Raw genomic sequence first — 23,724 nt, 5'->3', positions numbered from 1 at the left:
TGTTCTGCCATCCCTGGAGGCTGGCTTTCTGTTCTTAGTCCATGATGACCTCTTGAGTTCTATTTACATATAATTGCCAAATGTCACATATGACATTTTTAATAGTTCTCCATTTGGCCAGGGCTTAGTCATATGGCCATATTTAGCTTCCAAGGAGATTCAGAAATACAATCTTCAGTTTGAGTTGCAATGTGCCCAGCAGACACTTGAGGTTCTATTACTATGAACAGATGATAGAAGCAAATGGGGGCATATACAGTCCCTGCCATGGAAGCCTGAGTCATGGGTAGAGTCTTGAAGGAGCAATACTTCACAATTCACAAACTGATTTAACTCTATGTTTTCATTAACAAAAACTTAAGTTTTTATTAACTATTCTCCCAAACAACACTGGGATCTTAGCAATCTGTAATCACTTACCAACCACCACCTACATTTAAACTAATTATTGTTTTCTAACATTTTGTTCAAAAATTTGAGCAATATAAAATTAGTCTCTGACCTTTTATTTTTAAAGTCAAATTACCAACACAGTTTATTAATTTCTGGTAATCCCTCCAAATTCACATATATTTTCCTTTTTGCATTCTATTTTATTCCCAGATTTTATTATTCTTTTGAAGCACATATTTCAGTACATGATTTTGTTAATTATTATAATTTGGTAGTTAACTTTGTTAATGTTTCTCTGCTTTATTTTTTTCCACATGTTTTTTAGAACTTTGAGATTCATCTTGGCCAGGAAACAATCTCTCTCTCTCCCTCTGTCCATCTCCTTCCCTGGTTTCCTTTATTCTCTGAGCACTTGCTTCCATTTGGACTTCTAAGACTCACAAACAAGAACTACAGTTAAAATTGGTGATCCAACTTCCATGCAATGACACTATTAGTGATATAACCAATCTAGTGACTGAGCTTATGGCCTTAAAAGATTTGTTCCAATTCTGGGCACAAGTCTTTTTCTTGTTTAAATATACAGCTTTATGTCATCCTGAAATGCAAGCATGAATTGATTACAAATATATGCTGAATTCCTCCATCTAACACCTGACTTATAAGAAGGAACCCTATTCTTAACCCTTTTTTCAACTAGTAATTCTAATTTTTAAATAACGTTCTGTGCAAGGGCATCTTTAATCCATTAACCTAATAAGGTGAACTCCTGACCTCCTCTGCACGATGTCAAACCTAAAGTCTGGGAGCCTACAGCTTCAACAAGGCTCATAGCTCCATTTTCATCAATAAGGTGTTTATCTTGTGTTCAATAAACCCAAGTCTTTTTTATTTTTTCTTTTTCCATATTTTATTTATAATATTTTTGAAGCATGATTAACAAAATAAATTTTAAAAGTAAACATCATAAAAAGTTAATTTGAGTTTAATTCTCACCTTTATCTGTTTATCCTTACAAATTCATATATTCATACCTCTACAAATTTATCCATTATGTTTTAATTTTCATATTAATAGGATCCATTTGATAAATATCTGGTCTAATAATATTTTCATATTTATTGAGTCCTACTCTGTCAAGAGATATTGCCTTTATTGAAAGTCTAAAATAAGACAAAGATGAGTAGAATAAACACATTTATTGCATTCTGAATATTAATTATTTTATTCTAAGACAATCTATTTTAGTAAAGGGATATTCACATTTACTGAAGATGAAGGGAATAAATCTGCTTTATTATTATCTTCAGAAAGTATAAATATACCTTCACTTTACTAAAGTATTTTACTCTCTAACAACAATATAAGGTCATGAAAATCACAGTTTCTGTGATCAAAGTATTTAAGAACACTATGATATTAATATTATAAGTGGTAAGTGACAATAAAAAATCACATACAGTTAAGAGAAAGTGTGACAGAAAAGATTAAGAGGCAGTGAGTTCACAGCACTGTGATTTTAGTCTGAAGATGTTTGCTCCCTTCCTGTGGATTATAGATTTGAGGGGAAAAAAAAAGCTAGAGACAAAAAAGATTAGACCTTAAGTAGAGTATTATTACCTAGGAATGGAGAAAGAAAGGGGGGCGGGAAAGACATTGATTTTATTCAACTGCCAGCAATCATTCTCTCTCCTTTTTGTACCACCTTTCTCTTTTTTGGAGGATCTGCCCCTCTGTGAAAGAGTGGCTTCTATTTCAAAGGGCGAACTGAAACTACCTGAGTCATAAAGTGAATATCTGACCTAACTTCTGCCAATGAGCTCTACTTTCTCAGTATTTTGAATCTGGACCACGCTTAAGGTCAGAAATCTTAGTTCTTACTTTGATTATTCAGAGTATAGCCATTACCTTTTTGATTAACTTAGCCAGGGCTGGTTTATCTTACTTGACACTAAAAGATCAAAATTGGAACAACTGTGTGGCTCAGTTGGTTAAGCGTAGGGCTCTTGATTTTGACTCAGGTCTCCAGGTTCTGAGATTGACCCCACCTTGGTCTCTGCGTGGAGACTGTTTAAGATTCTCTCTCCCTCTGTGCCTCCTCCCCTGCTTTCTCACTCTCCCTCTCTAAAAATAAAAAATAAATAAAATATCAAAATTTATATAAATTTACTATAGAGCAAGAAACTGCTAAATTACTTCAACAAATTAATAGTGAATTTGAGTGAAGAGGAAAGGGCTGAAAAACAGTCCAAATTTGTAAGTCTGAGAAATCAATAATGTAAATACCATTCATTAATCAAGATTTTAGGGCATTTTGGTGGGGTATGTGAGGCAAACATAAACAGTCTAATTTTTATACGTGATTTAATTATTTAATATAAAGATGTTCAGCTATTGGTTGGAATTTTAGAGGCAAAAGTGCAGGTGACGATACTTCCAGGCATAGCAAACAGGCTAGCACTGGGAAGAAAAATAAGAAACTGAGGAATGAAGCTTGGAAGCTGCCCAGCCACTGGAAAAGGTGATATACAGAACTAGAAGTTAACCAGCTCATACTACAACACCAGTGAATTTTGGCTTCTTCATCAGTAAAGCCATATAGTTGATTGTGCAATTTCTGAGATCATACAAAGTATTTTATATCACCCTTAGCAAATACTATATGCTAAGTTAATGCTTGCTGATCATTGAGACCTTACCATATAAAAACATACTTGTGTGTTTACAACTAAAGCAATCAGGCTTTATAAAGAAGGAAAATAGTGTAACAGACATGAGTTTATTTCATCTGAATTTTATTATCATAGAAAAGAAACCCAAAAAAAGCTTAGAAGAAAAGAGCTCAACTTAAATGACATTTTGACAAATACTTGTTCCGCATTCAATTCTAAAAATTATAAATTGCATTTTTAATTAGGTTTTGGAAAACACACTAAAGGGTCCAATTGTCATTATTTCTTAAGATGCTAATGAGGCAATGAGGATTGATTATTGTATTATTTTGGGTTTATTTAGTTTCATCTTCTTTAGTTTCCTGTGAAAAACAACTATATACAAACGTGAATTCTTAAATTCCAACTAATGATTTTCTTTCTTAATTGTCCATGCTCAGCAGAGATACTTAGCAGGATTGCCCATTATTACCACTGTGATTTAATTTAGTTCAGAGTCATTGGCAGGATATGTTAGTCATAATATCATGGTATCATGACATCATCATCATAATAAACATTACTACTAATTTAGCAGCTGGAAATCTGGAGTGCCAAGCATTAATACATGACTTTTTAAAACTGAAAAAAATCTTTGCCTAGTGCTAAAGTAATTTACCTTTGGGCATTTTTAAGGATTTATATTTTTTAAATAAATGCTCAGGGTAGCATCATGTTTAGAAAAAAAAGGTATATTTGTACTTTGAAATATAAGTCAAGAGCTATAATTACCTACTAATATTTGTTATTAGCCATTATAATTATATAACTAGCCATAATGTTGTAATTATTATTATTATTATTATTATTATTATTATTAAAGTGTTTATATGGACTAACTACAGTCCTCAAACCTTCATACATATGATTTAATCCTCACACAAGACTTATGAGGGAAGAATTATTGCTCATTTTCAGATAGGAAAGTGAAAGTGAAATTGAGTGGGAAGAAACAAACCCTTAACAACTGAAAAAGTTATGCTGGAACAGTAAACTCATGGCATGTAGGTCTTCACCCCATCCATGGGGAATCTCACAGTAATTCTCAACACAACAGCACAATATTACCAAGGATGCTAAAGGAATATTCCTTGCCTGCCTCTGTCCATGTTACCAAAAAAATTTATATGAATTTAAGGTTGCTGCTATCCGTAAACTATTTTAATTCTCCATTCAAATTTACTTAACTGAAATCTGTCCTCTATAAAATTACAATCAATTCCAATTATTGCATTTCAAATTCATCAACTATTTTAGCTCAATAAAAATGTCATATATATTCTTAATTATTAATTTTATTATATGCTACTGAACTATATACTACTGGACTTCAGAATTCCCTTTGATCCACCAGAAGTTACATGTAACCTAAGAAAATAAATAGTAGTAGAAGTAGCTACTATCTCGTTTCTGAAGTGCCTTCTAATAAGAGATAATTTTAAGAAAGAATCTGAATACAGGAACTAGATGATTTCGAGATTCTGAAACCCTCTGAATTCTCTTGAATTCTAGAAAGTTTTTTAAGTGTAGTCAACCAAGGATTAAGAGGCAAAATAATCCATATGTAAAATAATATTTATTGATTTTTCATCCCCCAAAAGTCATTCTTGAAAAAGATAGTAAACTAAGAAATTAGGACTGAAATTTGAATCCAGATACTCAAGTTTTACCCAAAAAACAAACAAACAAACAAAAAACCCATGAAAAAAAGAAACTACTAAAAACCAAAGAAAGTAGGTAAGGAAAAAGAATAACCAACTAAAAAAAAAAAAAGATCATTTCTCAGTATCAGATACTGAATGTCTTTTGCTTAATGGAAAGATGAAGATAAGGTTTAAAAGCACCGTCTGACAGCAATTTAACCATCTAATTAAAAACACGACTGCAATATGGTACCTAACTTGGCAGCGTGGTGATTCAGTTTTTATCAGCTCAGCAAGACTTAAGTCATGTTCTGTGATTAAAACTATAGCTCTCGCATGTGCACTGTCAATAGGAAACTTTTTAATAGAGATAAAATATGGCCTGTGAGATCTAAATCTGGTGAGTATTTCAATTTAACTTAAACTAATAATGCTCTAGCTAGAAAAAATATTGGAGTTAAATATACTGCATATAAAGCAATGCTAAATTTATTTGAAAAGGCATAGATATTTTAAACCAATCAACAGTAATGTAGTTTTCAAGGTGAAAAAAAAATGTCAGGGTACTTGAATAAAAAGGTAATTTATCTCCATACAGAATTTTTAAATCTTGAAGCTTCATATATTAAGCAATTATTTTGTCAACAAATACATTTGTACTTAAGCATACTTTGAGTAATGTATTTATTTCCAAATTAACATCTACTCATTGATAAAATATACTGTTTCCATAAATTAGTTTAAAACTCTGTAGGAACCCATTCAGTGTAGGTTAAAAAATAAACAAACTAGTGATTAGTGAGAGAGGGTTGAGTGGCAACTTCAGCACAGGTCATCTCCAAATAGAAAAAAAAATACAAATATGAGTAAAATCTTGGGGGTTAAGGTCAAAAGGACAAAAAAAAAGCCATTTTTTTCCCTGTAGATTGTAAACCCCTCCCAGACCTGATGTATCAGTACATTTTTGTTTGTTCAGGGGTTTGATTTTTTGTCTTACACCTTTCATTATTTCTACATGGTAATCACGACACTTAAGTGTGGCTCCATATTTGGACTGAAACAGGGATGTTTAAGTCTCATGATTAGCAGATGAAATTATGTAAGAGATGATGAAAAATACATCCTAGGGAATGAAATAGAAATGTCACCTGCCATTTAGCTCAACAGAAGTCCCTATAGGAGCCGCTTCCCTAGAGGTTCAGTTTAGCATTCTCAGATGGATAACCACATACAACTACTTCTGCAAACCCACCTCGGATCTTGCGTCTCTCATGTGATATCACCCTGCTCTCGGACCCTGAGACCTAGTCTATAATTTCCTTTGTCCTGGTAATTAATTCTCCATCTTTTTTTCCTGCCAGAAGCTTTATTATGAGACTCTTCCTAGTTTCCTGGCTCTAGAACTGAACCTGTTCTAGTTCAGCCAAATCTTCATTCTCTTCCTCATGGATGAGATATCCTGTCTTTAAACATGGGCATACTATCAGGAATTCTGCAAATACAACTTTTTTTTTCCAGATTTCTGCAACCCCACATCATTCTGTACAGGTAATTCTTTTGAAGGCATTTACCTTAATAACCTCCCCTTCCCCCATCTCTTACAGATTAGAACTGAATTAAATTCCTCACCACAGTTTAAATAAAATCATTAAAGATAGGATTATATTTGACCTTCTGTTGAATGAAACTCCCAAAAAAGATAATCCTGTTTTTCACCTTCATATTTTAAATATTTGTGAAAGACCATTTAGCACATCTTGTCAAAAAAGTGTCAATCAGAATCACCCTCCTGATACCCGCTGATAGACGATGACATTCCTAATGAGATAGACAAACTGCCTCAACTTTTTGAGTTCTGTTTAGGAAACCTTATGATATGCCAAAATATCAAATTTCCCCGGATATTCAGGACTGATTGTCCAGCTTCACAGTTGACTTTATCTGCTTTTCTTCTGTGTTCTAAATTAAGTGGAAAGCACCCAAAGTTTGAGAGTTTCTCCTTCAAGCATGCCACTCATCTTCCTTGACCTCATTTCTTTATTTTTATCCCTATTGCAGTCTTGTGCCGAGTCCCAGCTTCAACCAGAAATAATTTTCAGTCCTACTGTAAGCCAGGTGCAGAAGAAAATACAAAAAAATGACTTTAAAATATTCTTGCTGATATAGTTATTTGGGATGGTTTCAGATGGTTACTCACTGGGCTCTCAAATAAAAGACATGTGGTAATGCCTTCCAAACAAGTCCTTTGAAATACAAAACTTTTACTCCAATAGCATTTGCTTTTTTACCCTTCTCTACCAAGTATAATCCATTAAAATGAAAATATACACCTAATGGCTAAGCACAATTATAGAGTCATACATTGTTTATATCATTCTAGAGTCTAATAAAAATCAGTATGACTTTCCAGATTTTTATGGTTTTAAATTAAAAAAAAAAAAAGGTGGATCAGAGGAATAGATGCCCAGTTATCCTGTTATGCCAACAACCAGGGCATTTTGAGAGGTCCATATTGCCTCCGTATTTTGTGATTTCAGTCTCAGAGATCACATTAAATGTTTGTTTCTCCCTGGGTGAGATTTTCGTTCTAGTTCCTTGTTCTATTCTTACTGCCTGAAAGAGCTTGACTTATCAAGTGGTAATACAGGCTGACAACTTATGTTCATAAATTAGGCATTTCTTAGAGAAGAGATCTTTGGGTTGGGAATTGGATGCTGTTGCTGCTTAGCTCTCTCTCCACTGAGGCAATTCATTGTCATTCTCAAAACAGAGGAGAAAGCAAGGATATTTGCTTATGGTTCATCTACATTACCCAGATCAAAAATTTTACAGTAACACTGTCAAAACTTCTTCAAGGACTTCTTGAAATATCCCAAGGTATTTTCAGCATGATAGCCCAGATGAGTTCACTACTTTCAGAAGTCAGGCTCCGTATGCACACTGTTTCAGCACAAGCTCCCAGGAGGCTCTCAAACTCTCCAACACAAGGGTCCAATGGAAGAGAAACCAGGAAGCTGGTATGGACTAATGTGTCACCTAGAACAACTAATGAGAGGAAGTGGTTCTGACCTTTGAAGAAAATCTGGTTCACACCAACTATTTAATCTGACAGAACTTAAATTAAATATTTTCCTGAACCCCCATCCAAATATAATTCCATGAAGTGAACTTTTAGGTTTTAAGAAGGCCAAAAGCTTTTCATGTTCTTTTTTTTTTTTTTAATTTTATTTTAAGCTGCTGATGCAATGACGAGAGCAGCCACAGAAATGAAGTAAAGCTTTGGGAAATATGCAATCATATATGTTATCAACATATAGAAATTCCAGGAAAAACACAAGTAATTCACAGGTCCAGGAAATGACAAGCTTCAATAGATACATGTCATGAGACTCCAGATTCAACAGACCACAGAATAGCCACAGTATCCCTATAACAAAGGATGGTGTAACTACTTCTTCTACAGGATTGGGTAGCCTCTCTGCCCTGGTCCCTACCTCAGCTCAACCAACTACAAACATTTAGAATTTCTTACAATTCAGGTCCAGATGTTAGTTTCTATACAGCGTGGATACTTTAGTTAGACATAAGAGAAATCGATTAAAATTGGCTTAGCCAAAGAAAGAAAAGTTAAAGGAACCTATGCTTGCAGCCCATTTCAGACATGCCCAAACCGTATTCAGGATGAGGTTCTGTTTGCTTCATTTTGTAACACTGAATTTTGTGCTTGGGCTCTTGTCAAGGTCGCTCTGGATATTTCCAGGCTTGTGTCATATTATATAGCTACACCTGCAAAAAAAGAAGTTCTCTTTCCTTTCTCTTTCCACATCTCCCTAATCTAAGTGGCCTGATTTAGGTCATGTTCTCATCCCTAAACTATCTGCTGAGAACAGGGACCAGGGAGACCCTATTTAGTCAGATGTAGGTCACATAAGCACTTCAAGGTTTTGGGTGACATCAACCTATAAAAACCTGTGGAGTTAAGTATGTTTTTCCAAGAGAAAATCAGGTTTGAAAGCCAGGAAAACAGATGCTGCTTAAGCAAGAACATTCATCCAACACACATTCACACACATGTGCACACACATTTTACATAAAATGTTATATGCTCAAAAATTCATGAGTTAAAAGTTATAATTAATATACTATTTTTAATATTTAAATCAAAAGAAGACATTAGTCTCTATTTGTATATTAGCTCTTATGCTTATGAAATAAAATTAATTAAGTAATTATAGGAATTATTTTTTAAGGTTTTTTTTTATTTGTTTGAGAGAGAGAGAAAGACAGCATGAGCTGGGGGAGCAGAGAGGGAGAGGGAGAAGCAGACCTCCCCACCAAGCAGGGAGCCTGATGCAGTACTCCATCCCAGGACCCTGGGATCATGACCTGAGCCGAAGACAGATGCCCAACCATCTGAGCCACCCCAGCACCCAGCTCTATTTTCAAATAAGATCACAAATACATGTGTGAGGGGCTAGGACTTCAAAATATATATTTTTGGAGGACACAATTCAACCCATAAAACTCTCACCTTATAAGACACAACAGTGATTAAAGTCTAAAAGTTAGAGCCTAATTAATAGGAACAGTTTAATTTCAGGACTAACACTTAGCAGACTATATATATACATACACACATATATATGTGTGTAATATAAATATATATATGTATATATAATTAATCTCTATTTTATTCTTTATGTTTTCAATTTAAAATGGGTAGGGAATAGGAATTTGTGCATAGGTGCAATTCCTACCTCCATTTACTACAAAATAGTGCTCAAGATTTACACACAATTTACAGTATAGACTGTCAAAATTAAGTGGAAATCTGTAAGTACATTCGTTCCTTTTTTGAAAGGAATTCTTTTTTTTTTTTTTTTAATTCCAGGATAGTTAACTAAGTGTTATATTAGCTTCAAGTGTATAATATAGTGATTCAACAATTCTATACATTACTCAGGGCTCATTATGATAAGTGTACTCTTAATCCCCTTCACCTATTTCACCCATCCCCCCACACACACACCTCCCCTCTGGTAACCATCAGTTTGTTCTCTATACTTAAGCGTCTGGTTTTTGGTTTGTCTCTTTTTTGATAGGAATCCTTAATATTTTAGGATAAAAGCCTTTGTGAATGGTTAAGTGTTCTTGGGAAACATTTTTAAAATGTGCGAAAAGAAGTATATGACAATGTTGTGTAAATAATTAAGATGATTTGAGTTTTCCTAAATCTCCTCTTCCCCTGTCTCTTTATTAACTATCTCTTGAAAGCCTTCAGGGCTTAAGTTAAATGTTAATCTGCAAATATTACCTTTGGTCTTGGGTTAATTAATTTTTCCAAGTTTGAAGGGCTAATAAACAGGAGAGCCCAGACTGAAACCTAGTACTATCTGATTCCCAAGCCCACAAAATTTTCCTGAAATAACGCTACCTCTTGTCCTGCATTAAAGTTTGGAATTTTAAACACATTGTTGCCCATCTTGCACTAAAATTTATTTTAATTTTTAAATGTTCTGCTCTTAACTGGATATACAACCAACTCCACTGCAATACAACCGTAACTAGCTTGTCTTTATGATGATGGTTAAAAGTAGTAGGTAATAATTGTGGTGTACATAGTATAGTGAGATGGCACAGGAGTAGCTGATAAATGACATAAAGTCTAGTTCTAGATGTGCCACTTAATATAAATAGCATTATAGTTCTTTAATGTAACTTTGGGCCAGTCCGTTAACTGATTGTAACCGCAAATTTAGCTATAGCAAGCTCCATTCTTCCAATCATATGAAATTAAATCATATGAAACATATGAGAACATTGTAGAATATTATAAACCTAATACATACTAACTGATATTTAGCCAGCTATATGTATGATGATAGAGTATTTTAAAATCAATTTGATAAATTAAGTTGCTAACAAAGTTTTCTCCAAATATTATTTGTAAATGTTACTTCCACAAAGTTCTCTTGAAAATTAAATTCATCTTTCTAATGACAAACTACTGCTCTTTTTTAAAAATACTATGAATTATTGACAGAATTTAAGTGTTACAACATGTCAACATTCATATTCAAAGATTTATTCATTAGCATGCCATTATTCACAGGGCTTACAGAACACCAGAAAGATAAAACTTAGGGGATAAAAGGAAGCTTAGAAATCATTCTCTGCAACCCTCTCAATTTAAAGATCAGAAATTAGAAGCCACATATTGCATAGAGAACTGGGTGTTATACACAATCAATGAATCATGGAACACTACATCAAAAACTAAGGATGTACTTTATGGTGACTAACATAACATAATAAGAAATTTAAAAAAAGAAATTAGAAGCCAAATGCTTTTGATTAAATTTTATACAAAGTTACAGTAAGTGGAAAGAATTCCGTCCTTTTTCTAGTAGCAACAGCAACTTCCTTAAGAAGTCTAACTTGAAGTTGCATTGAATGATCATGGAAATAGCCAGATCCCCAGCATAAATGCTGACCCAGGTCATGATCTGGAGAAGCGTCAGAATTTGGAATCAAATGAGACAGATATGAATTCTGGTTCTTACTCCAAATAGCTGCATGATCATAGGCAAATTATATGCATTCATTGAACATGAATTTTCCTTCTCATTGTAATGGGAGCAATGAAAGGAATAAAAATGGGAGCAAAATAAAAGCAATAAAAATGAAAGTTGGTACTGAGAATTGAGTGAGATAAAATCTAAATGCTTATGGCATATAGTAAGTACTCAACAAATGACAGATTTTTTTTGGACTCTTGAAAATTATGCTTTAGCAAAATGAGCTGAATAAATAAATAGTTTTGCAATTAAACCATTAATAAATTAACAGAAACTGTATGATATCTTAGAAAGCAAGATTAGTATCTGGGAGATCGGAACACAATTTCAATTGCATTTATCAATATTTGTGGAATCTGGGCAAATCAAAACCCAAATTATACCCAGTTTCTTCATGTTGCATTTAGCAACAATCTTATTTCCCTTACAAACTTTGAAAGATTTTGTTCGTGTGAAGGTGAAAAGAAACAATACTAGGAAAATGCTCCTCCATAAAGAAGTTAAATTACTGTCAATAAACAAAAGAGTAAATGCAAATTATAACTTAAATGCAATAAAGCACATCTTCCCCCAAAATAAGCATTATATCAAATAAATTCATCTGCTTGTATTTGAATGAAACAAAATCATACTCAAAATTCCATTCTTCCACTCTAGACTTTTATTCAGTCCTTCAATTAGATATATCAAATGTAGTAATAAATATGCCAAAATAACATGGATTTGCTGCTTGTAGAGCATTGAGTTAAAAGAACAAAATCAATAGAATGAGGAGTTATGTAACTTTTTTTTTTTAACTTAAGGTCTAGGACAGATGGATTTGTTGAGATTTTGTGAAGAGTAGAAAATACAGGGGGTCCATGCCCTGAGCTAATGATGCAGTGGGTAGTGTATGGAGCTATGTATACAAAATACTGCCCACCTGAGTTTGATGTATGGCTTGATTGTAATATCCCTGATCTACCAACATATCAAAAATCAATATGTAGGAAGAAAAATTATCCATACTGAAGAGCTTTTCATACTTAAAGCCCTTTCCAAAAAGTAAAATAATAAATTCTTAAGATTAAAAAGACTTAGGCTATCATATAATCAAAAATAATCAAATGGCTCTGAACATGTACACAGATTTTCTCAATAAAACAGAAAAATAATTGATCTTTTATTTTCAGATGCTTTGAAAGGGTTACAGGCTGAAATACCCAAGAGGCAAATAAATTATGCAAATAAATGGCCTGAGGATGTGGAGCAACAGAAATTCTCATTTACTGCTAGAGGGAATGCAAAATGGTACAGCCACTTTGGAAGACACTTTGGCTGTTTCTTACATAAATAAACATACTCTTACCATATGTTTCAGCAATCACACTTCTTGGTATTTATCCAATTGAGTTGAAAACTTATGTTCACAAAAAAACAAACAAACAAACAAACAAACAAAAAACCTGCACACAGTTTTTTAATAGCAGCTTTATTCATCATTGCCAAAACTTAGGAAAAGCCAAGAAGCCCTTCAGTAGGTGCATGAATAAATAAACTGTGGTACATCCAGATAATGGAATATTATTCAATGCAAAAACGGAATGAGTTATCGATCGTGGAAATACATGGAGGAAACTTAAAGGCATACTGGAAGTGAATGAAATCACTCTGAAAAGGCTACAGATTGCTTGATTCCAACTATATAACATCCTGGATCAGGCAAAACTATAGAGACAGTAAAAATATCAGTGATTACCAGGAGTTAAGGGTTAGGGGAAGGGAGGGATAAAGAGGCAAGGCAGTAAATGTACCCTGTATGATCCCATAATGATGGATTCGTGTCTTTATGCATTTGACCAAACCTATAGAATGTATAACACCAAGAGTGAACCACGGTATAAACGAGAGACACTGGGTAATGACGTGTTTGTGTAAGTTCATCATTCTAGTGGGAGATGTTGACAATGCAGGAGACCGTGCTTGTGTGTGTGCATGAGTGTGGGAATCTCTATACCTTGTGCTCAAATTTGCTATCAATTTAAAATGGTTGTGATAAAGAAAGTCTATTAAAAAGAACCTTAGTAATATCCTTATTATTTAAAGTTCAAAAAAGAAAAGTAATAAAGCAGGGGAGACTTTCTGATATTAAAAATCCTCTTTTAAAAAGTCTGTTTTTTAAATTGCATAAAATTGGGTTTTATGTTAACAACTAGAAAAGCTGGAAAAACAAAACCTGACTTATTGACTCCAAAACTGGTACTCTTTTTTACCATACCATATGTGCTACTTATAAACCTAAGACATTTCATTGTATTAATTACAAAATTGTGATGTATGTTACTTAATATAATAAAGTAACAGTTGTGTAACCCGAAGTCTTGAAAATTCCAAATTCCTTCAAAGTGTCAAGGAAGATAATTTTTCATAAAAACTCTCAAAATAACTCTTGTTTAACAGTATTAAGTCCAATAATTTACATGGCCACTCTGTTTATTGAAATATTGTATAGAAGGAACAAATTGTTTTGTCAGGGCAAAAACATTGTTTTCAGATACATAAAAGGAGTGCAAGTTTACTAATTGTCTTAGAAGAAATACGAGAGAGAAGGAAAAATACTTGCTGAACATTTCACATATTATTGTATGCATAGGTTTTACACACTTTTTAATTCAGTTTCACAACTTTGTAAATTGGTAATCTACTCATTTTATTGAAGAGAAAACAACTCTAGAATGATTAAATTACTTGCATAAGGTAATATAGCTTGTATTGCCATGACTGTGATTTAAACTCATGTCTAGATCATCTAGTCAAATGCCCATTCAACTATCTTGCCTATCTACCATATATTTTAGCTATCTTAATGCAATATTAAAGCACAGAAGAGGAGAACCTGGTAGAATTATCAAGAAGTACGCTAAGAGAGAAAAAAAAAAATATCTAGAACTAAATAGCAAAATTATCAATCTATTTTTTTAAAAAAGTGTGAAATGTTAGAACTAGAAGAGATTGTGATGAGACATTCCAGTGTCTATATGATGAGCAGCAGAGCATTCTAATCAAAATCCTTCATTAATTTTAAAATTAATTAATTAAAAATCTTCTAAAAAGAGTACCATACTAGCTACTTTCAAATATTCACATAATTTTCTTGTAGAAGGATGAATTTACTCACTCTTGATCAAGGATGTAAGAACAAGAATTGGGCACAAGAAAATAGATTTTACTTCAATTTAAAAAGCTGTTTTCGGTAATAAGTGCTATGTGAAGATGGAATAACATATCCAAGTAGAAAGTCAAGCCTGGACAACAGAGACAGTCAAGAGGGAAAAGTTCCTTAATTTTATATGTCACTGGGCCAAAATTGCCTCTAAGTTTCAATGCCAGTACTTTAATATATCAAAAACATGTATATTTCTTTTCCACTTTTCATATAAAGAAGTGGGGTGAGAATGTGGCCAGGATACTTCAATGAAAAGTAACTTCCAAGAAGGTATTCCTCAGGGACTTTTGTACATCTTTGAAACACATTCTTGTCTCACAGATATGCTATAAGTTATTCCCAACTGATGGAAATACATCTCAATGCAGCAATCCTTGTTCTTATTAGATAACAATTGCATAACTGAGCTTAAAAATCTACATTCTTCCATTCTGAAAATTAGAATACAAGTTACAAATACCTCCTTTCCTCGGTAGTGGAGCAATTCTAAATGTGATCCAATGTGTACCTGATGGTTGACCTTTTAGCTACCTATGTTCCCCTGTGTCATTCCTACCATGTCTTTTCATGAAAAAGATGTGTCTCTAAGAGGAGACACAGACCAAAAATGTGCATACAGATGAGCTAAATCTAAAGCCATATTGCATTTGAAAGAGCAAATGGACTTCCTTTTTTTTTATTATGTTCAGTTAGCCACTGTATAGTACATCATTAGTTTTTGATGTATTGTTCAATGATTTATTAGTTATGCATAACACCCAGGGCTCATCACAAGATCAAACCCAGCTACAATACTTAACTAGCTTTGTCACCTTTATCAACACCTCTCAATTTCAGTTTCTTCTGCAAATTAAGGAACCTATTTACCTTTTAAGATTAGTACAGTGATTGTCTTATTTATGACACCTGACACATGGAAAGTACTTGTTCAATGGAAATGATGATTTTATCTTTTGGGGAATTCCTTGACACCCACAATCCATTCTCAAATCCTTTTAGCACCTGCTTCTGCATCAGATCTGAAAAGGTGACAAGGTTATTTAAAAATCCCTGGCATTTGTAGTTGCCTTCAAAAAGACAGCCATCTGGACAAAAAAGTCTATTTGTATTGAAAAACAGCATCGCTGAGGAGAATTACTTTGATAAGTCATTGCTTATACTCTGTGATTTTCAACTGTATATGCATAGATTAATATACTGTAGAGTTTAAAAGACAAACATTCACACCCATCAGGATGGATATTATTAAAAAACACATGCACACGCACACTAAAATGACAAGTGTTGTGAGGATGTGGAGAAATTGGAACTCTTTTGTATTACTAGGGGGAATATAAAATGGTGCAGCCACTATGGAGAAAGATATGGTGGTTCTTCAAATAATTAAACATAGAATTACTAATGGATCCAACAATTCCATTTATGAGTATATATTTAAAAGAATTGAAAGCAGAGATTCAAATAGATATCTATTCATAGTTACATTTTTACAATAACCAAAATGTGGAAGCAACCCAAGCAACCATCAATGTATGAATGAAAAAAAAAGTAGTGTACACATACAATAGAATATGACTTAGCCTTTAAAAAGAAGGGAATTCTGACACATTCTACAATGTAGATGAGCCCCATGGTCATAATGCTAAGTGAAATAAGTCAGTCACAAAAGGACAAATTCTGTATGATTCCACTTATATGACATACATAGAATAGTCACATTCATAGAGATGGGAGGTAGAATGCTGTGTGCCAAAAGCTGGGAAGAGGGGAAACTGTTTTTTTTTATAATCATATTTTTTTATTATATTATGTTAGTCACCATACAGTACATCCCTGGTTTTTTATGTAAAGTTCGATGATTCATTAGTTGCATATAACACCCTGGGTTTAATGGGTATAGCACTTTTGTTTGGGGCGATAAAAAGAGTTCTGGAGAGAGACAGTGGTGGTAATTTCACAACAATGTGAATTAATACCACTGAACTGTACACAAAAATGGTCAAAATAGTAAATTTTGTGTGACGTATTTTTATTATGACTCTTAAAAATTAAAACACACACACACACACATACACACACACACACATACACACAAAGACACTCACGAAGTGCCCAGAGTCTACCTCAGATTAGCAACTGTGCTTTTTACATGAATGCTTAGTAAATTTCATGTTTAGGCAGGACTGAACATCACCTCTCTAAACAGCGGAGGTTTCCTATTAAAAAATATGACTTCCTATATATCTACTGTTTTTTTTTTTATCTTCGCAATACTTATTATTATGTTAGGTTAACAAAGTGTGATATAAGAATCTTATTTCTTAAAATCTGAACAACTTTGAGGTATATGTAATTAATCTCTTGCTCTATAAATTTGATTCACAATTTAGTAACTTAAGGTCATTGAAAAGAAATAAATATAATTTGCCTTCTTACACATGTATGTAGGCTACTGTGATATGAACCAAATGAAGCATTATTAATCTTGATTTTATCTTGTAAATTAAAAATGCAAACCCTTATGCAACATTTATTATTCAATGGAGAAAATAGCACTGACATAGAATAGAGCAAACGTAAGATTCCCGATTGCTACATTTTATGGAATATTCCTCTATTTATTTTCCTAGAATATGGGGGTAAAACAAGTTAAATAACATTCTTGTATAAAAAAATCAGAATTGGATAGGAAGAGAAAATACATTTCTCACTTATAAGCCCTATGTAGTTCTTATGTACTAAACCTGACATAGAATAAATGAACATGAACTGTTCATTTCTAGGTTGAATATTTTTTTTTCAGGTTTTCTAGAGGGCTTCTATGAGCCAAGGTTGCCACCATGGGTGATATAGCTAATGTATGATGCAAATTGACATGGCTATTAGCACTTGAATACCTAACAAGTAATTTGTCCAAAACGATGCAAAAATACTAAATCAATTCTTGTGAGTTGATCAAATAATAATTCAGATCAAATCACGGTTCAGAATTTACATTTTAAATGATTGAAAGAATTTTTGGAAAATATTATGATCATATAATTATCTTTGTGTATTGTCCCCACTGAATTTCAATTCTGAGAACACCAATTTTCCACTAGAAAAATGCCAAAAGGCCCCAAGCGCTGACACAAAGCAGCACTATGGTAGTACCATGCTTCTATTGTGAAGCATGGATCAGATCTATCTATTGTTTCAGACTACTATCAATAAATACCATCCAAGAACATGAAAAAAAAAAAGATCCTCATGTAAACAAGTGAAAATTAAAGTCATCTGGGAGAGAGGCACTACCTCCATTTTGCAATACACATATACTATGCCTTAAAAAGTATGGTAGTGTAGTTAACGAAGGGAAAGATAAGGTGGGGGTGTGCTTTCTCAAACACTTGTCTTTTTCGGTTTCAAAAATTATTATAGCCATAATACAATGAACAGCTCTGTTCATTGAAGGAAATAAAAGCATCAGAGGAAATCTCGACAGCTTTTCCTTTGTAGCCAGAGACTGATTGCAAAGGGACATGTCAGGATGTGACTGTTGGTATATGTGAGATGTTTTGCAAAGAATGAGAAAATTTATGGGAATCAAATGAAGCTCTACGAACTGATCCTGAAAAGAGAGAAACAATATATAAGTATATGGCTTAGCATCCCACTGTCCTTTCAAAGAGCTCACTCCCCAACAATCCTTGCAAGAATGGTTCATGTTGATATAAGGTTAGCTGTGCACATGTGTGTGTCTCCTGCCTAGACTCAGCAATTTGAGTTTAGCAATGTTCTCCTAACACACCACTTCTTGAGGAATTTTTGTTGAGTTAATGCCAACAATGAGCCAGAAGAATTCGGGCTGCTTTTCACACAGAGGTCCCGATTTAAGAAGAGAGCCCCTGACTGGTTTGCTGTGAAGTGGCTGAAGGATCCTGATCTAAGCCACAGGCACAATCCTCACTCCTCTTTCCATACCTCAGAAATCTGCCTGAGCAGAAGAAACACATCAATAATGTGAAACTGATTTGTCTTGAAATCTCTGTATCTGTTTAAATTCAACTGAGGGCTTCAGAGGGGAGGGAGGTCGGGGATTGGGATAGGCCTGTGATGGGTATTAAGGAGGGCACATATTGCATGGAGCACTGGGTGTTAGACACAAATAATGAATCATGGAACATTGCATCAAGAACTGGGGGTATACTGTATGGTGACTAATATAACATAATAAAAATGATTATTAAAAAATAAATACATAAATAAATAAAATTTTAAAAATAGAAAAATAAATTCAGCTTCTTTATTATTAATCTGTTGGTTGTAATTCGCTGCCCTGGGGGATACCAAGTGGAACAACTCCAAGCTGGACTGGATAGTAAAATTAGGGGAATATATACAAAACACATTTGGCTTTCAACTATTTCATCTCAGGGTCCCTGAATATCATATCCTGGAGAAAAATAATTTTTGAATAAAAGGCATTCCCTGTACAGATAGCACTTTATTTTTTTATAATAATTTTTATTATGTTATGTTAGTCACCATACAGTACATCCCTAGTTTCTGATGTAATGTTCCATGATTCATTACTTGCATATAACACCCAGTGCTCCATGCAATACGTGCCCTCCTTAAAACAGACAGCACTTTAAAACCTGTAGATTGTCTAAACAACTGACAGGAATTCCTTCTAAAAATTTCAGTGACTTATCTGTTAAAAGCCCAAATTAATCCATGACCAAAAACAAGGCAAGGTTAATGAAATGAAAAGGAAAAAAAAAAGTGTTTTAAGTTTTGTTTTGTTTTTAAAGCTACAGCCCATCTATTTAAAGTCTACTAAGTTGTTTAAGATCTTTATCATGCTACCATTCTAGGTTCATCCATGCATTTCCCCTTTAAGGTTGTCCTAGTAAACATTAAATTTTCATGTCATATTCAAGAAGATGCATGTCCTCATTAAAACTCGTTTTCAATCAATTTCTGTTGTGTCAACTCTTGATTAGCCACACTAATGAACAGAAGTAATGGCACAGAAAATCCTACGTGGAGAAATACAAAGAAATTAATTCTTGGCATCAGTATGCTTTCTTTTATTAAAAAGCAGATTTTACCATCACTAAAACAGTTTTACTGAAGTTTATTTGAAACTATTATATTTTCCCAAAACTCTGTCGATTTTACTGGTAAAACAAAAAACTAAAACAATGTAGAAACATCAGATTTATGAAAAGAAACTCACAAGATGAAAAATTTGTCACAGTTAAACCACAAGGTAGATAAGCTATATATGAACAATCAGTTGAGTTGTACCTAGAATAAAGCTTACACATGCAAATATGTATGTATGTCTAGGCATGTGCAAATTATGTATATGCTTATGTATGTATGTATGCATGTGCCTATTTGCGCATGCATGTAGAAAGGGTTTGGTGATGAGAAACTGCACCATTTCTGACATGAAAGATTAATATTTTCATTAATAGTACTTTAATTTCTGCATATTTTGTGGACCAGTCTGTAGAAAAGAAAGATATAATTTAAAATGTATATGGTAAAGATGATATAAATTTCAGCATAAAAAATGTAATGCTAAAAATTGTAATGCTAACGAAACTTTTTCTTCATTCCTTTAAGAAATATGCAAACACCCTCAAAAAAGAAACTGCAGATAATCAATTTATATTGATATGTGATATGGATGTCCATATACCATGAAAAATATATTAAAAATTACAAATACTTCTAAAAAGTCATAAATTATGTTCAAAGGTTTAATCAGATTTTGAAAATCTACTTAACAGAAGATTCTTTCATCATATAAAAATAAGAAGCATTAGAAATCAGCATATCTCAAGTCTCTTCTATCCAAGTGATGCACACTATCTTATTCAGAGCTAGATGAGAACAGGATAATTTTTCTCACTCCTCACTACGGTCTACGAATGGGTTAGTTAATATGATTCAAAGCCAAAACAAATACAAAATAAAAATACATGTGTCTCAATCTATTTTTTTCCACTTTCCTTTTTTTTTTTGATACTAAACTTTCCCATATATGTTTATCAACTACGTATGTTCAATCAACCAAAACCCTGGGTCTGATAATCTAAAAAATAATATTTAAAATATAAAAACACAGCTACTAGCTCTATTTCTAATGTTCACTCAAGCAAATGTTTATTTTTAAAACACAAGCTTCAAAATATCACTAGTATGTCGTTATGTCACTTTAATGCTATCATATGAGTGACAGTGTCACATAGTAGTTAGGAAATGCGGTTCAGGGGTCAGATTGCCTGGATCCAAATCCTGACTCTGCCACTTTGCAAGAATATGACCTTGAGTAGGAGCTTAAGCTTCTTAAGTGCCTCCCCTTCCTCATCTACTTGACAGGGTTATTGCAAGGATTAAATGAACTCATATACTGAATACTTAGAATAGTGACTGGATATAGGGCACTCTATTAGCTATTATTATGTCATGAGCTTCTCTCTGTCTGATAAATATGATATTTTTGACAAATGAGTATGTTAAAATCCTCTTTGAAAATTAAACTAAGTCAATCTTACCAGGGTTTGGAAGCCTCCTTATAGCAATCTTTTTTCTTCTTTTTTTTAAAGGGAGATAAATTGCAATTCAACAAGTTATCTATCTCTCTCTCTCTCTCTCTCTCTCTCTCTCTCACACACACACACACGATCCAAACCACCTTTATTGTAATTGGATGCACTGAGTATGACAAATTTAAGTGTTAACATCCATTTCCTAGATAATTCTCATTTTTTCAAGGTTTATGATTCCGTCATAAAAATTCATTTCCCAAGAAAGTTTGCAAATATATCTATGTCATTGTTTTTTTATTGCCTGTCTTTTAGTATATTTGGCTTGACTTATGTTATTAGTGAAATAAAAAATATATTTTGTAGAATTATAAAATGCAGATTCCACAAATAAACGCTCTAGATAATAAAAGTGAAATCGCATGAAGTACAGCAGAAAGAAATAATATTAAAGGGGGGATTGGATGTGAATGACTGTTTCAGACGGCAGGCTAATACCAGTATTGATGACAGTCCCCAGAGAGGTCCACCCAGGTGGGTTCTCACCCAGAGAGTTCAGCTGTTGTAGCTTTCATTGCATATAATAAGTCAAAAATGTGGAAACATAGCAAAATTCCCTAAGATTCCTTTATTAACATATTACAACTCATTCTTTAAAATGATTTCTATTTTTAAATGGCCCTAATTCAGGAAGTAGTATCTTTTGCAAGGTTATTATAGTCAATGTAAAGTAGAAATTTCTTTTGTACCAGACTTAGAAAGGAAGAATCTCTGGTTCTAATATTGTTGAATTTAGCAAACAAATCTCTTTAATATCATTATGATTGCATTGCACTTTATGTTTCTCTTCCACATCTTCCTTTCCCATGCATCTTTCCTGCTTTTCCTTCTCAAGTCCATAACCAGAAGCACAGTTTATATATGACTTTCCCTTTTGGGTCTTACTAAGATCCCAGCTGAGTCTAATTACCAGCCGGTGCTGTTTTAAATGAAAACTTTTATTAACTGAAACACTGACTGCAAAGTCATCATTTGTTTTTAAATTTTGCGCAAATAAATCTATGTCCTACTGAATGCACTTGAGTATATTTGAAAACTGGATGAAGTGACTTGTATCAACTGATAAAAATGTGCACAATAAAGTTCAGAAACCCAAATCAGTAATCTAAGATATGTATCTAAAAATAAAAGACGTTCTGACATAATCATGATCTCTAATTCACTTATTACTGACTACACTATTCTGTAATGAAATTAATTATTATATGAATTTTTCCATTACCTAAGCTCTCTCATTTAGTATTTTAAGAATCTAATAAGCAATAAATATCATGTTGAAAGTGTAGTGATTATAAACATGTAAAGATTTTTCTTTTAAAATAATTATATTCTTACCCTGATCGAAGGCCTTTCCTGGACTCCAGGTGTGGAAATAATCATCCTGAGGAGGAAAATAATGTGAATTGAGTGTAGGTGACTAATTAAATTTTGAAGATTCATATAAAATCTAGAATAAAATATGAAATACAGAAGCTGAATACAAACCTCTACTTCCTGTAATGGCAAGCAGCAAATTATAAAAATAAATAAATACAAAAAAAAAATTAAAAAAAAGGAACAAGAGAAAAACAATAGTTATCAAAAGGGAACACATTGTTTACATGTTACAGAAATGTTTTTCAATAAATGTGTTCATTTTCATTGCAAGTCAATGTTTACTCTAATAATTTAATTATATTTGGTTGCCGCTTCACCTAAATATTATAATGCAATACTTTCAATTGCAATTCAATGTGCAATAGAACATGCAGGTAATTACACTAAGCTAATAAGCTATAAAAGTATCTTACCAGTTTCTAGTTACACAACTTCATTTTCCACTAGTACAATAGCAAATGGAACCATCAACACAGCAACAAAAATACCAAGTCTGCTGTAGCCCATATAGTAGAAATAGACTTTATGCAAATCTGTCACACGATAATTGAATATCTAAGGAGTTCATCAAAATGCAATTGGAAGGTTGAAAAAAAATGCACACCTAATTAAATCTTGCCTAAAGTTTAAATCTTTAATATGGAAAAGAATCATTACAATATATTTATTATATACATTTAGTAAATATGACTATACAACACTAGGGTGGGGCAATGCATCCTGAAAAGTTTTTTTAAAAAGCAAAACGCATTGACTAACTCTACTGTATTTACTATTTCACCACTCTAAAAACTTTGTAGATGAACCACATACATATCATACTTTATGGTAGATAAAACAGATTTAACTGTTCAAATTAATAAGCTATATCATATTTTACAGTCAATGAAACACATTTAACTATTGAAATTAATAAGCTGTCTTCACTATAGTAAGAAGAGTAAGTGCATCATGGTGAGGCTCCTTGACTAAACGTCTCCTAACTCCACACTTGTAAACCCACTGAAGTCAATGTGTTGGAAATTACGGAACCTGGGGAATCTAAAAGGTCAAGTAAAGATTCTTTGAATCTTCTTTCTAACCTCTTTGCTAAAATCCCCTTCTGTACAAAGAGGAAAATGTAGCCCCTTTTAATTATGGAAATAAATACACTTCCAAATTAACTTATTCAAAAATTTTAAATTGTTGAAAAAATTTTCCTTATTGTGACTA

At 33.0% G+C, this 23,724-nt stretch overlaps 1 protein-coding gene across 1 annotated transcript in view; it reads right to left on the bottom strand.

Annotated features, from left to right (window-relative positions):
• The window catches only part of SPOCK3 (SPARC (osteonectin), cwcv and kazal like domains proteoglycan 3), a 312,967-nt gene extending 290,455 nt beyond the window's left edge, over positions 1-22,512 (bottom strand). The window contains exon 1 of the mRNA XM_034661407.1: positions 22,471-22,512. The gene's annotated coding sequence lies outside the window, so the exon portion shown is untranslated. The remainder of the gene's footprint in view (positions 1-22,470) is intronic.
• Between the last annotated feature and the right edge of the window lie 1,212 nt (positions 22,513-23,724).

Source organism: Ailuropoda melanoleuca, chromosome 5, assembly GCF_002007445.2.
Source record: "Ailuropoda melanoleuca isolate Jingjing chromosome 5, ASM200744v2, whole genome shotgun sequence".
Lineage (NCBI taxonomy): Eukaryota > Metazoa > Chordata > Mammalia > Carnivora > Ursidae > Ailuropoda > Ailuropoda melanoleuca.
Note: the sequence above shows the minus strand (reverse complement) of the source record. Positions and strands in the feature narration are given on the sequence as shown.